The sequence below is a fragment of the Macrotis lagotis genome, chromosome 3 (assembly GCF_037893015.1).
Source record: "Macrotis lagotis isolate mMagLag1 chromosome 3, bilby.v1.9.chrom.fasta, whole genome shotgun sequence".
NCBI lineage: Eukaryota > Metazoa > Chordata > Mammalia > Peramelemorphia > Peramelidae > Macrotis > Macrotis lagotis.
Window position 1 is genome coordinate 172,519,148 of NC_133660.1, and position 13,854 is coordinate 172,533,001.

At 33.3% G+C, this 13,854-nt stretch overlaps 1 non-coding gene across 1 annotated transcript; it reads right to left on the minus strand.

Annotated features, from left to right (window-relative positions):
• Positions 1 to 6,050: 6,050 nt before the first annotated feature.
• LOC141519732 (U6 spliceosomal RNA) lies at positions 6,051 to 6,154 on the minus strand. Its single transcript, XR_012477383.1, has one exon. It is a non-coding gene; the product is annotated as a U6 spliceosomal RNA (small nuclear RNA).
• Between the last annotated feature and the right edge of the window lie 7,700 nt (positions 6,155 to 13,854).

The following is a 13,854-nucleotide window of genomic DNA, read 5'->3' on the forward strand; positions in this document are numbered from 1 at the left end:
CTTATGGTAACTCTTAAAAAAGCTAGGAAATCTATAGGCAGTTCCTCTATTTACTATGCTCTTTATTGTAGAATATTTTTGATTAGATTTGCAAGAATGTCAAGTACCATGGCCAGAAATCCAAAAACCCCATATTGCAAGCCTTGACCAGAAAACCAAATTTCATTCAAAGATACTACCTTCTTTTTTTTTTTTAGGTTTTTTATTTTTGCAAGGCAATGGGGTTAAAGTGGCTTCCTCAAGGCCACACAGCTAGGTAATTATTAAGTGCCTAAGGCTGGATTTGAACTCAGGTACTCCTGACACCAGGGTTAGTGCTCTATCCACTGTACCACCTAGCTGCCCCATGATACAACCTTCTTAACCAGCTCTTCTAACTTTACAAATTAACTTTTTTCTTCTGTATCCCTTTTTCCTTCAGTATGTTACAGTGGAAAATAACAATCTCACCCTGTATTGACACATTTAAGTTAGCTGCGTCTTGAGTTCTTGGCTCAGAGTAGACCTAACTGATCTTGCCCTAGATAAAAGTTATACGACATAGCAAAACTGAAGTTTGAGGGTTCCCCCCGTCTCTGTAACACATCAAAAAATAGACGGGAAAACCAATAGAGCTGTAGATATACTAAGAGGTCTGAAGGGAATTATTTTTAAATCAAAACTGTCCTGAAATTACATGTTGAAGACCATGATTTATTTAAAAGTTGCTATAAATTTAAACTTTTACCTGTGTTTTATTCAGTCTCAGTATATCTTGCAACAGATTTTTTTTTCTTAAATCAATCTGTTACTAATTAAAAATCAACTCAGTGTCCCTGCTCTATCCCTTATACAAACACTTAAAAAGAAATTTAAAAACAAACACTTTAGGTCTCAGATTTTAAATTTAGGTGGATAGATAGATAGATAGATAGATAGATAGATAGACAGACAGATAGATAGATAGATAGATATAGATATAGATATATACAGATAAATCTGTATATATGTATATATATATATATATATATATATATATGCACCTTTTTTCTCTTATATCATAATTATTCCCTCTTTTATATTCTTTATCCTAGGGGGAACTTCCTTCTCAAAAAAGAGATTTAAATAAAACTAACTTTCATCATGACCACATTCAAGAGTGTACAATCCTCACTCTCTCCTAAGAAAATATATTTGTTTCATTATTAACTCTTTCATATGCAATTATTCATTAAAATTCATCAGTTTGTTTTTTAGCATGGATAATATTTATATAATTGTAGTTATTATATATATATATATATACATATATATATATATATATATATATACATACACAAAGAGAGCTCTGGTTTCCTTTTTCTTCACTCAGCATAATTTCATGCAAATCTTCGAATATTTTTCTGAATTGCTTATTATATTCTTCATTTCATTACATTGACATACCACAAATTGTTCATCCATTCCCTAAATAATGAGGATTCATTTTGTTCTACAACTTTTTGTGACCACAAAAATGATGCTTATAAATATTGTGTAATATATATGGGCATTTCATTCTATAATTGATCTCCTTGGATTATATATGTTCAATTGTGGAATAACTGTGTCAAAGGGTATGAAAAATTCAGTCATTTTTTTCACATGATTCCATACTGCTTTTCCAGAATGACATGACCAATTTCCAGCTCAACTGCTGATACATTAGTATTTCTGACTCTCTCTCTACAGCCCATTCTAGCATTGCCTCTTTCCATTTTATATCAACTTTTCTAATTTGATGGATTTGAGGTGAAACCTCTGAAATATTTTAATTTACATGGTAAAACTATTTAGAGTTGGAGTCTAATTTTGCCTTTGATACTCACTCACTATGTTTCTGAGCCAGGACTAGTCATCAACCTGAGTCTCAGTTTCCTCTTTTGTAAAATAGACATACTACTACCCTGTAGTTGATCAGAATTGCTCTGAGGAATAAATGATATAATGTTATATGAAGTGCTTTGCAATCTTGAAGTACTCTATAAATCATTTTGGACTAAATTTTTTCTATAGTGAGTCATTCCTATAAATTTCTAAGAGGAAGTAGTATTAGGTAATATGCAGAGGATACAAAAGACCTAAAGTTACAAACATTATCAGACCGTAGGAACTATGTTCTTCATAGCAAAAATCAGTCCAAGATTAAGAAGATTCCTGGATAAAATGTATTCAGTCATGTATGATAGGGAACTGTTTATGTCACTAACCAATGGATATAGTACAATAGTCACATGGATGACAATGTTTTAGGAATAGTTATGCCTGGGGATACAAAGAGATTAGATAGTATAACCACAGGTACACAGCAGGCAAGTATGTTATATGAATAACACCACCATCAATGAATTAAGTATAATGTGGTTAGCTTCATAAACAACTATTCATCATATCAAATCATGATCTAAAAAGTCTTAAATTTAATGATAATAATTAATGAAATTGCTTTATTCCTTATTATTACTCCTTGTTTTATATTGATTTTAATTAAAATATTCTTAGTAGTATGATATTCTATACTATAAGCAAAGACAGCAAAAAAAAGATATAAAGTATTGGGAGATCTAGGTTCAAATTCTCCTATTGTACATAGCACCTGCTTGAATCTGTTAATCTACAAACTTCAATGTATTCCTCAAGTCCCTTTAGGAAGACTTACCAGAATCTGGGAAGAAATATTAGTGAAATGGCGATAGGGACAGAGATTATAATATATAACATCCTTATCCTTCTTGACCAAGAACAGATGACAGAAAAGTTCAAACTAAAAATGGAACTAAACCTAGTTGTAAGTAGTATGCTACGTCCTAATATTTAGAAAAAAAACTAGGCAAATAATAAAAAATGTACAAAGATAAGCAGAAATGATTTTGATTTCTTAGCACACAGCCCTTAATTACTTCCTCATTCATCCATTTATGATGGGGAAAAAAACCAAATTTTTCTAAAACTAATTGACTTTATAAACTGAGTTCAGTTGCTGGACTTCTTACATTTTTCATCTGAGTTTTTTCATTTGAAAAATTAGTAGCTTAGATTGTATCATTCCTAAGTGCTTTTCTCCTAATATTCTATGATCCTTTGAGTCTAAGAGATTTACCCTATATTTTTAGTTAAGCCGCATATTAGGAAATTATAAATGTTCTAAATACAGACCTTAGGAATCTGAAAAACAGTATAATTGATACTTTGTCCTGACCATTTTGAACTCAATCTGTGGGGATGGCTGTTTTTCTTCATATTTGTCCCATTTAAAACATTAAAGTTTGAAAAAGATAGAGTCATAAAAAGAATTCGTGGCATAAAGCAAGTCAACAATTAAATATTGAACACAATTATAAATTTAAAAAAACAGTTAAAACGATTCCTTGTGGCAGAGTTGTTTAAGTATTTCTAATGAGCCATCATGAAATAACTTTTATTCATTCAAATTCCATCATTAATAACTGAGCTTATTATTTTATTAGCCTCAAATGTTCTTTTACTAAATAATTTCATTATAATCTCTTTTAATAAAATCATGGATCAGATAGAATTTAGAGAAGAGGGAATTTAGAGAATTTAGGGAAGAGACTTTAGAAATCATCACATATAGCTTCTTCATTTTACAGAAATGGATTTGCCCTGGGATATGTAGCAATCTAATGGTAGAAAAAAGAACAATAAACCAGGGTCTCAAGCCATATAGGCACACATATATAATATATACATATATTTAAGTACATATATAAATTTCAGTATTAACTTTAATTGTTGTGTTCTTCATCCCTCACTTTATTTTCCATGGTCTCGGTTTTTAAAAACCAATTTTTATTCCTAATTCAAGTGATTAGGTATATTATGATAAACACTTTTCAAGATTTTTTTTTCCATGACCACAATATCTATATTGTACATGAACTTAGGCAACTGTCATTCAAAAACCTATTTGATAAATAGGACTGATCTGAAAAAAACATCATCTCTACCTTCTCTTAATGCTGAAACAAAAGGCATTTTTAATTATTTAAATAGTATTTACTCATTGTCACTTAAAGGTAGTATTTGGGTATTATCTCAATTAATAAAAATTATTAAGTACCTACTATGTTCCATGCATAGTACTATATGCTGAAAAGAAAATACATTTGTATTATGGTGCTGGGAATATAAGTAGAGTTGAATGTGTGATGATTACTTTATATGAGCATTGCAATATCGATTGCTTTAGCCCAGTCACATTGGTCTTCGGGACCCTTTTATAAGCAGCTTTTCCTAGCAGGGCAAATCAATCATTGAGAGCTTCAACATTCAGTGTTCTGTCCAATCATTTCCTATTTCTTGGCATACTCTCACCTCCCCATCCCCATTCATTGTGCCACTGCAAAAGAGCATAAGAGAAAAGAACTCTAGGATTTAAACATCAAGACCTGTGTCCCATAATTTCCCTCCTTAACATGTGACTGGATTACAGTGCCCTTAAGTGCCACCCTTAAATTATTTAAAATAAGCTGAGCAATCTAAATGCTTCTGCTGTCTAAATTATTTAGTGCATAAATATTTCCTGGTGAATGCTTTTGTGGTCCTGTTATGTGTCCTCGGACTAAGTGAATAAAATTAGCCTTAATGCAATAATACAAAAGCAATGGATAGAAATAATACATGAAGTGGCTGCCATTATGTTCTTTCTTATGAAAATGATGAAGCAGATACAAGCAATAAAATACATTTCTTATTTTCTTCAATAAAACCTAGTGTCTGTATGGAATTTGTTACAATTTTTTTTACAACATATGAAACGTCAACTGCAATAAATGTTCTTCTGTCCCCTTTTTTCCCCTTATTGCAATATTTGCCATCACTATTTCATGTTTCAGTATATAAATTCCAATTTTTTGTATTAGCAATAACATACCTACCAATGTGGGCAATTACCTTGCTGAAGAAAGTTAGTAATCTGTCATTTTATTCAAAATCTAGTACATTCTTTCCAAAGTGCCATGATTTTTATTGGTCAGAACATATTGAACTTAATTTTCCTCTTAGGCACAGGAAGAAGCTGCCATGAGGATATATAAGAGCTTCGTTTTTGTCAGTCACTTCTATTTCCTCACTAAAGCTTTTACTGTAGTCATTAGCTAGTGGCAAGATTTTGTAATGCAGTTTCATCTTGCTTCATTGCCCCTCTCACCATGTCTGTGTGTGTGTGTGTGTGTGTGTGTGTGTGTGTGTGTGTGTGTGTTGGGAGGGGGAGGTGGCAAAGTATGCCATGTCCTCAAATAAAACAGTAGAAACACAAGGAAGGAAAATCAGAGGGTTGGTATGGTTAATTCTATAAAATGTAAGGCAACTCCTTAGTAACTGAGTGTTAAATATAAAATAAAATCACTTCATTCAACAGATGTGTTCAAGAAAAGTATGTAAATCAAATATTTTTTAAATTGAATATTTTAAATGCATTGTGGCATCTGATTCTTTGGATGTTGCACAATGCTTGATAAATATTTGTGGGGGCAAATTAAAACTGATAATGAATCTTTTTGTAAAATAGAAAATACATTTATGAAGTAAATATTGACTCCCATACTACTCCACAACAAATGACAGCTATTAGTTCATAATTTTGAGGTATCTGCTTTTCTTAAATTAGGAGACATTCAAATTTTGCAAAATTTTATAATCTTAGAATAACAAAAAGAAAATTAAAGGCTGTGGGCCCTATGTAAATGCTCACAAATTAGGGACGCTTCTATTTTGCCCTAACACCCATGTCAGCTAAGAGTAAGAGAATATTTCATGAAGAAAATGTATAATTTCATCTGTTGATTGTGCCAGAGTTTTCATTTTTTTATTTTTTTTAACATCTAAGGCTAGGTTCAATTTACTTTTCTCTTTAAAGTTTCTTTCTTCTTCCATTTCCATTCTTTTTTTTTTCATTTAATAGTATTTGTTCTTATTACATGTAAAGATAGTTTTCAACCTTAATTTTTGTACTATTTTGAGTTCCAGATTTTTCTCCTTCCATCCCTTTCCTCTCCTTTTCAAAAGACAGCAAAAATATGTAACACCATGAATTTGCATGTCATCTTTGTGCAGAACCATGGAAATCTTCTCTGTATTATTATAATCTAAGTATATGTGCTACCAAATCAAGCACTTCCTTCCCTATTTTTGCTCCTCCTCATCTTCCTTCTTCCTTCTCACAGAATCTGAGAGCTGGAAAGGACTCCAGGAGTCATTTCAGTCCATCTTATGTCTTAAACAAGTCCCCATTCTCATCAACCCTGCAAGTGATCATCTTAAAGGTTCTCAAAGAAGAAGTATCTACTATTTTCTTGATGTAGCCTGTTCTACTTTGGGACATTTGTAATTGTTAGAAAACCTCCTAAATAGGCTTTTTCACAATTTGGACCCATTACTCCAAGCTGAGATTTTTCTTTTTCAGGATAACCATGAATAATCCCTTCAAATGAACAAACCCTTCTCTAGTTGGATTTCCCTCCCCTGAACATTCTGAAAGTCATCAGTAATCTTCTTAAGCTGTCACCAAAAACTAAATATAATGTTTCAGTTTTAAGTTGGACCTGGACAGTTCAAAGATCACATTAACTTTTTTTAACCACAATATCATATTGCTAACTCATTGAATTCTCAGTCCATCAAAACCTCTAGAATTTAAGATTTTTTTCCCTCCAAAATGAATACCATGTCTATTGCCATGATTTTAAAAAGCTGAGTTTTTGGACCCAAGTATAAAGCTTTACATTTATGGTCAATTTTATCTTCTTATATTTTTCCCAATGCTCTAATATATTAAAGTTTTATTGGATTGTAATTCTATTATACAATGCCTTAGCTATCCTGCTCAGCTTTACATTATTTGTAAATTTCATAAACATGTCACCTATGGCTTTGTGCAAATTAATGACAAAGACATTACATATCAGACAACCAAACACAAGTCCCCATAGGATCTTCACTAGAAATTCCCTGCCATATTAACATTAAACCTTTAACATTTAATTGAAACTTTGTAGATTAGCCATTGATGAGTTTAAAATCTAATTGTATTTTATTACCATCAATCCCATATCACTACATCATTTCCACAGCAATAATTATAAGATATTTTATCAAAAGTTGTTCTGAAGACTATGCAACCAAGAACAAGAGATAGAGAAATTCAATTTAAAATAACTGTAGACCACATTAAATACTTGGGAATCTACTTCCCAAGACAAACCCAGAAACTGTATGAAGATAATTATAAAGCTCTCCTCACCCAACAAAAGTCAGATCTAAATAATTGGAAAAATGTCAAATGATTATGGTTGGGTCAAGCTAATATATAAAAATGACAATTCTACCCAAATTAAATTACTTATTTGGTGCCATACCAATCACACTACCAAATAACTACTTTAACAGGGCAGAAAAAAAATATAAAATTCATTTGGAGCAACAAAAGGACAAAAATAGCAAGGGAACTGATGAAAAAATGTAAAGGATGGTGGCCTAGCTCTACCAGATCTAAAACAATACTATAAAGAAGCAGTCATCAAAACTGCCTGGTACTGCTTAAGAAACAGAATAATGGATCTTTGAATTAGGATAGGTTCAAAAGAAACTGCATGACAAACCCAAAGACATCAGATTCTGGGATAAGAACTCACTAATTCACAAAAATTGGGAAAACTAGAAAATAGTATATGAATAATAACATAGACCCACATCTCACACCCTATACTAAAATAAGGTTAAAATAGGTACAGGATTTAGATATGAAGAGCAATGCCATAGATGAATTAGTAGTCCAAAAAATACTCTATCTATCTGATCTATGGAAAAGGTATAAATTTATGACCAAACAAGAATTAGAGCACATTATAAACTGCAAAATGAATGATTTTGGCTATATTAAATTCAAAAGATTTTGCATTAATAAAATCAATGCTGCCAAAATTAGAAGAAAAGCAGAAAGTTGGGGAGCAATCTTTACAGCCAGGTGTTCTGATAAAGGTCTCATTTCTAAAATATATAGAGAATTGAATCAAATTTATAAGGTCACAAGTCATTCCTCAATTGATAAATGGTCAAAGGATATGAAGATAGTTTTCAAATGAAGTAATTAAAGCTATATATAATCATATGAAAAAAATTCTCCAAATCACTATTGGTTAGAGAAATGCAAATTAAAACAGCAATGAGGTATAATCTCACCCATATTAGATTAGCCTAGATAAAAAAAAGGGAAGATGATCCATGTTGGAGAGATTGTGGGAGGATTTGGCTATTGAATCATTGCTGATGGAATTGTGAACGGATCCAACCTTTCTGGAGAGTAATATGGAACTATGTCTAAAGAACGATAATGCTATTCATACCTTTTGAAGCGGTCATTTCAATTCTAGGACTAGATCCAGAAGAAATTGTAAAAAGTGGAAAAAGTCCTAAATATTCCAAAATATTCATAACAGTTATTTTTTTAATGGTAAAGAACTGAAAATTGAGGGGATGCCCATCAATTGGGGGAATGGCTAAACAAGTTATGGTACATGAACACTATGGAATATTATTATTCTATAAGAAAACATAAGTGGTCAAACTCTAGAGAAGCATGAAATGACTGATAGGATCTGATGCTGAGCAAAGGGAGTAGAGCCAAAAGACAATATACACAACAACAACATTGTGAGATGAACAACTTTGATGGAAGCAACTCCTCTTGACAGTCCAGAGAGCTAGGACATCTGTATTAGACTGTCTATGAACAATGTTATCCCTATCCAGAGGAAGAAAAACAAAACAAAATAAAACACAGAAAAAAAACCCACCAAATTTGATTAACACTTTATAAAAATTATCTATTATGTATCTCTTTCTCTTAATTATAATTCCTCATGCCAAAAATTACTAATTGATAAATATGTTTAACGAAATATGTATGTAAAATGCTAACCTGACTGTTCCCAACTGAGGGGAGGGGGGTGAGAAGTAAAAGTGGAGGGAAATTTTGTAACTTGGAAACATGCATATACAAGTGCATGAAAATTTTTAAAAAATTAAAAAGACTATACAAATTTTTTCTACAATATTCATCTCAAGTGCAAATTGAATAGCATCAAAAGAAAAGGATAGCCTTGTATGATGTGATGAAGTCATGATTACTCTAGGCAATCACTTCTTCCTAGATGTTGACTAACCATTAAATTAATGATTTCTTCCAGAATTTTTTCAGGAATTGAAATTAAATTCACTGATATAATTTTCAAATTCTATTTTTCTTCCTTGAAAATAAGGACATTTGTCATATAACATTATGGCACTTCTCCCATTTTGCATAATTATTTAATTATTACTGATAGTAGTTCAATATATAAACCTGCCATTTCTTTTATTCTCAAAGGTATGGTTCATATATATTTTGTATTTGGCACAGATGAGCTATACATTAATTCAGGTTTTTCCTTCCTTTTTTCTCCTTCCTCACAATAATTTTCATTAGTTCATTTATTTAGAAGTAGATCATACCTTAGAAAATAATGAGGACAAAAAGTTTGAAGTGGGATTTGAACCAAGGCAGATCTTTCTAACTCCAAGTCCAATGTTCTTCTACCATCCCTTCCCCCTTAAAATACCCCATCATGATTCATATAGTTACTTTAAACCAGAAATTCTGAACCATTTTAGTGAAGAGATCAATGTCTCTTTTTCCTCTTGTAAAAGCAACAAGAATGTAGAGGAAAAGACATCTTGTAATATAGAAACCAAGATGAATTTTACTACCCCATGCCTTACTCATCACTTACCAACTTAACTTGCCTAAAGTAGGAATGACGTGTGTCACTACCTTATAGCACTTTATAGCAAAGTACGTCACTAGCTTACAGCAAGACCTTCCTCTGAGCTGAAAATATCCCTGATCCAAAGAAAGGGCATGAAATGAATCAGTTAGTCAGGACCATTATGGGAGCTGATCATGGTCTAGTAAATGAAGACCCCTGACTTAGTTCCATTATCTCTCCTTAGGGACCAACATGAAAATTACTACCAATCCTATTACTCTCTTAGAAAATTCCCAGATTTCTATGTTAGAAAGCTGGAGGAGGAGCTATCTTCATCTTTGGGTCTTTATTTCTATCCTGGTCTATTGATCTAGCCTCTCACTACTCTCATTCCCTTCTAGTTCTTAGTTTGCATTAAAGTCAATTGTAGTTTCTGGCTTTGCTTTAGATATGTAATTTGTATTATATATACACCCTAGAAACCTTAGAGGACTAGGCACAATATAAATAAATCAAATCAAATGAATAAAGTATTAGGGGGATATGCAATGGAGCAAAGTTTCTCTTAAGTTTGCTGAAAATCCAATACAGGATGAATGGGCTAAAATAAAAAATGCTCAACTAGGAAAGGAGCTCAATGTAGGCCAAAGGCAATAACTCTTTCAGTCACACTCCAGTGGATCTTCCAACAGGAATTTGTATGGGTTTTGAAATGCAGCTGTTGCAATTCCCTTTTCTCTTTGAAAACTAGTGTTTCTCTGGTGAATACCTCTTGCAAAAAAAAGTTTGCAGTAAATTACAATTTATTTTTCTTGGGGTATGATTTGTGACATTAATAGGATGATATTTATAGTGAATTGTAATTATGTTAAGCATTTTCATATTTTCTTTGTAATAATTTTGAGTTGTTTCTTACAACCTATTCTTTTAAATTAGTGGAATTTCACTAATATTTTAAATGAATATTTCTCTTTTCCAGAAGCAACAGTGAATCTCTTATTACTGAGTAGGCTCTGTGTAAAATACCAGACAGTATGGCATATCAGATCCCAAGTAGTGATGTATCACAAATATTTCTATATTGTCTTCAATACTACCCTATTCCAAGGGAAGTTGTGATTATGTTTCACCTCATACTTCTAGACAGACAACTGCTTTGTCAGTAAATCAGTTTGAGGGAATCTGCTCACTGTGGCTCAATTACAGTTTTGATTTTTCATCATTCAAGTGGTTTTCAGTCGTCAATTTTCATTGTTTGAAAGAAAGGGTGACAATAATTTTGTCATCTTACTTTTCATTATTATCACCTTCAATTGTTCTGAAATGGACACCAGATTTCAAAACTGAAAATGCTCATCTTGTCAGAAATAAGAATTTGGAAAGTCATAAACTGTTTTCCAGAGCCATAAGGAGGAGACAAAAAACTAAAAAAAAAAAAAAAAAAAAAAAAAAAAAAGCTAAAACTTTTTTAATTCTAAAAATCACAAAAAATATAGAATATTAATATGCTTTGTCAAATAAACTAAATCTCTATGCAAACCAGACCTAAAGGTTGGTTCAGGTAAGAAGGACACATGATGGGGTGGCTAGGTTGTGCAGTGGATAGAGCACCAGCCCTGGAGTCGGGAGTACCTGAATTCAAATCCAGCCTCAGACAGTTAATAATTACCTAGCTGTGTGGCCCTGGGAAAGCCACTTGACCCCATTACCCTTGCAAAAAAACCCTAAAAAAAAAGAAGGAAACATGATATATGAAGGGACTAGAATGATTTTTTCCGCACTCACCTGGAACTACCTGGGCTCATGTCCTTTTTTTATTTTTTGTAAAAAAAAAATCTTTGATATGAAATATCTTAGCCTATTCCACCTCTCCTTTCTCTTACTCCCATTACATTTCCCTTTTAGCCTTGACTCCACTTTTATAATATATTATATCTTCAAATTCAGCTCTCTCCTGTGCTTCATCTATAAAAGCTCCTTCTAACCTGCTCTATTAAATGAAGAGGTTCATATGAGTATTATCAGTATCAGTTTTCTATTCAGGGATACATGTAGTTCATTATCATTAAGTCCCACATAATTTAGCATTCTCCTCCTCTCTCTAGGATTCACCTGAATCCTGTACTTGAAGGTCAAACTTTCTATTCAGCTCTGGTTATTTTAACAGTAACATTTGAAATTCCCCTGTTTGAATGTCCATCTTTTCCCCTAGAAGAGGACGTTCAGTTTCGCTGGTAGTTGATTCTTGGTTGCATTCCAAGCTCTTTTGCCTTCCAGAATATTATATGCCAAGCCCTACAAGCCCTTAATGTAGTTGCTGCTAATTCCTGTGTGAGCCTGACTGCAGCTCCATAATATTTGAATTTCCTTCTGGCTGCTTGTAATATTTTCTCTTTGACTTGGGAGTTCTGGAATTTAGCTATAATATTCCTGAAGGTTGATATATTGGTTCTCTTTCTGGGGGAGATCAGTGGATTCTCTCAATTTCTATTTTGCCCTCTGATTCTAGGATATCAGGGTAATTTTCCTGTAAGAATTCTTTCAAAATAATGTCAAAGCTCTTTTCCTGATCATGACTTTCATGTATCTCAATAATTTTTAAATTATCTTTCCTGCATTTGTTTTCCAGATCAATTGTTTTTTTTTTCAATGAGATGTTTCACATTTTCTTCTAATTTTTCATTCTTTTGGTGTTGAAGTATTGCGTCTTGATTTCTGTAAAGTCATCAGCTTCCTTTAGCTCCATTCAACTGCTGAAGGATTTGTTTTCCTCAGAAAGCTTTCATATCTCCTTTTCTATCTGGCCAGTTCTGCTTTTTAAAGCATTCTTCTACTCAATAACTTTTTGAACTATTTTATCCATTTGACCTCAGTTGGTTTTTAACAAGTTATATTCTTCAGCATTTATTTGGATCTCCTTGACTAAGCTGCTGACTTCATTTTCATGTTTTTCCTGCATCTCTCTCATTGCTTTTCTCAATTTTTCTTCTTTCTTCCTCGTGTGATTTTCAAAATCTTTTTTTGAGCTCTGTCATAGACTGAGGTCAACTTCTATTTTTCTTGGCATCTTTAGATGCAGAAGCTTGTGCTTCCTCATCTTCAGATTGAGTATTTTGATCCTCCTTGGGATCATAGGCAAAGTATTTGTCAATGGTCAGGTTCCTTTTTTTTCTGTTTACTCATTTCCCCAGCCTGTGCCTGGCTTTGGGGTTCTTCTTGAGTTTTTGAGTTTCATTGGGACACCCCCACAAGGACCTCAGTGTATAAGGCTCTGATTTCTCTCCTGGTCTGTGAATGGCCACAAACGCACCTCTCTGCCACAGGCCTGAGTCGGGGGGCTCCCTGTTCTATGGGAGGCATAGACTGCTACCAGGATCTGAATGTGGTCAGAGTGCCAGAGTCCTGTTAGAGAACAGAACTCAGAAGTCTCCCTCTACTCCCTTACCTTGCTCCTGCTTGCTGGCTCCAGGAGCCTGCTTTCGTTTCCTGAATCTGGGCATGCTGAGTACCCCAGGCTGCAAATGCGGAGGGCCTGGACTTCACATTCACTCTGGCAGAGGTCTCCCTGCTGATCTTCCAAGTTGTGCTTTGTGCTCCCTGGGGTGTAGCTTAGAAAATTGCTTCTGATGCCTGGAGTCAGGGCTCCTAGGTACCCTGAGGCTATTCTTAGGCGTCTGAAGTTTCTTCACTCTGGCGGGCCACCCCTCTAACCACATGCAACAGAGTTTTCCCACTATTTTCCAGGTTACCTTGGACTGGAGCATTGCCTCACTAGATATTTCTGGTGAGTTCTGTCTCTCTAAAATTTATTTAAAGTCACAATTTTAAGATTTTTGAAATATTTTGGAAAGAGCACCTAGGAGAGGCTCTTCTCCTACTGCCATCTTGGCTCTGCCCCCCAAAGACTTAGCTCATGTCCTTTTCTGTTCCCCTATTCACTGAGAAGTAGAAAGGAAAAGGAATGAAGATAGGGGGCTGTGATTTGGCATTTTGCAATGTTTTTGTGGAGTTTCTTTTAATCTAATCAAAAGAAATAGATTTAAGAGGTAGAAGACTGTATTTAATAAAGGAC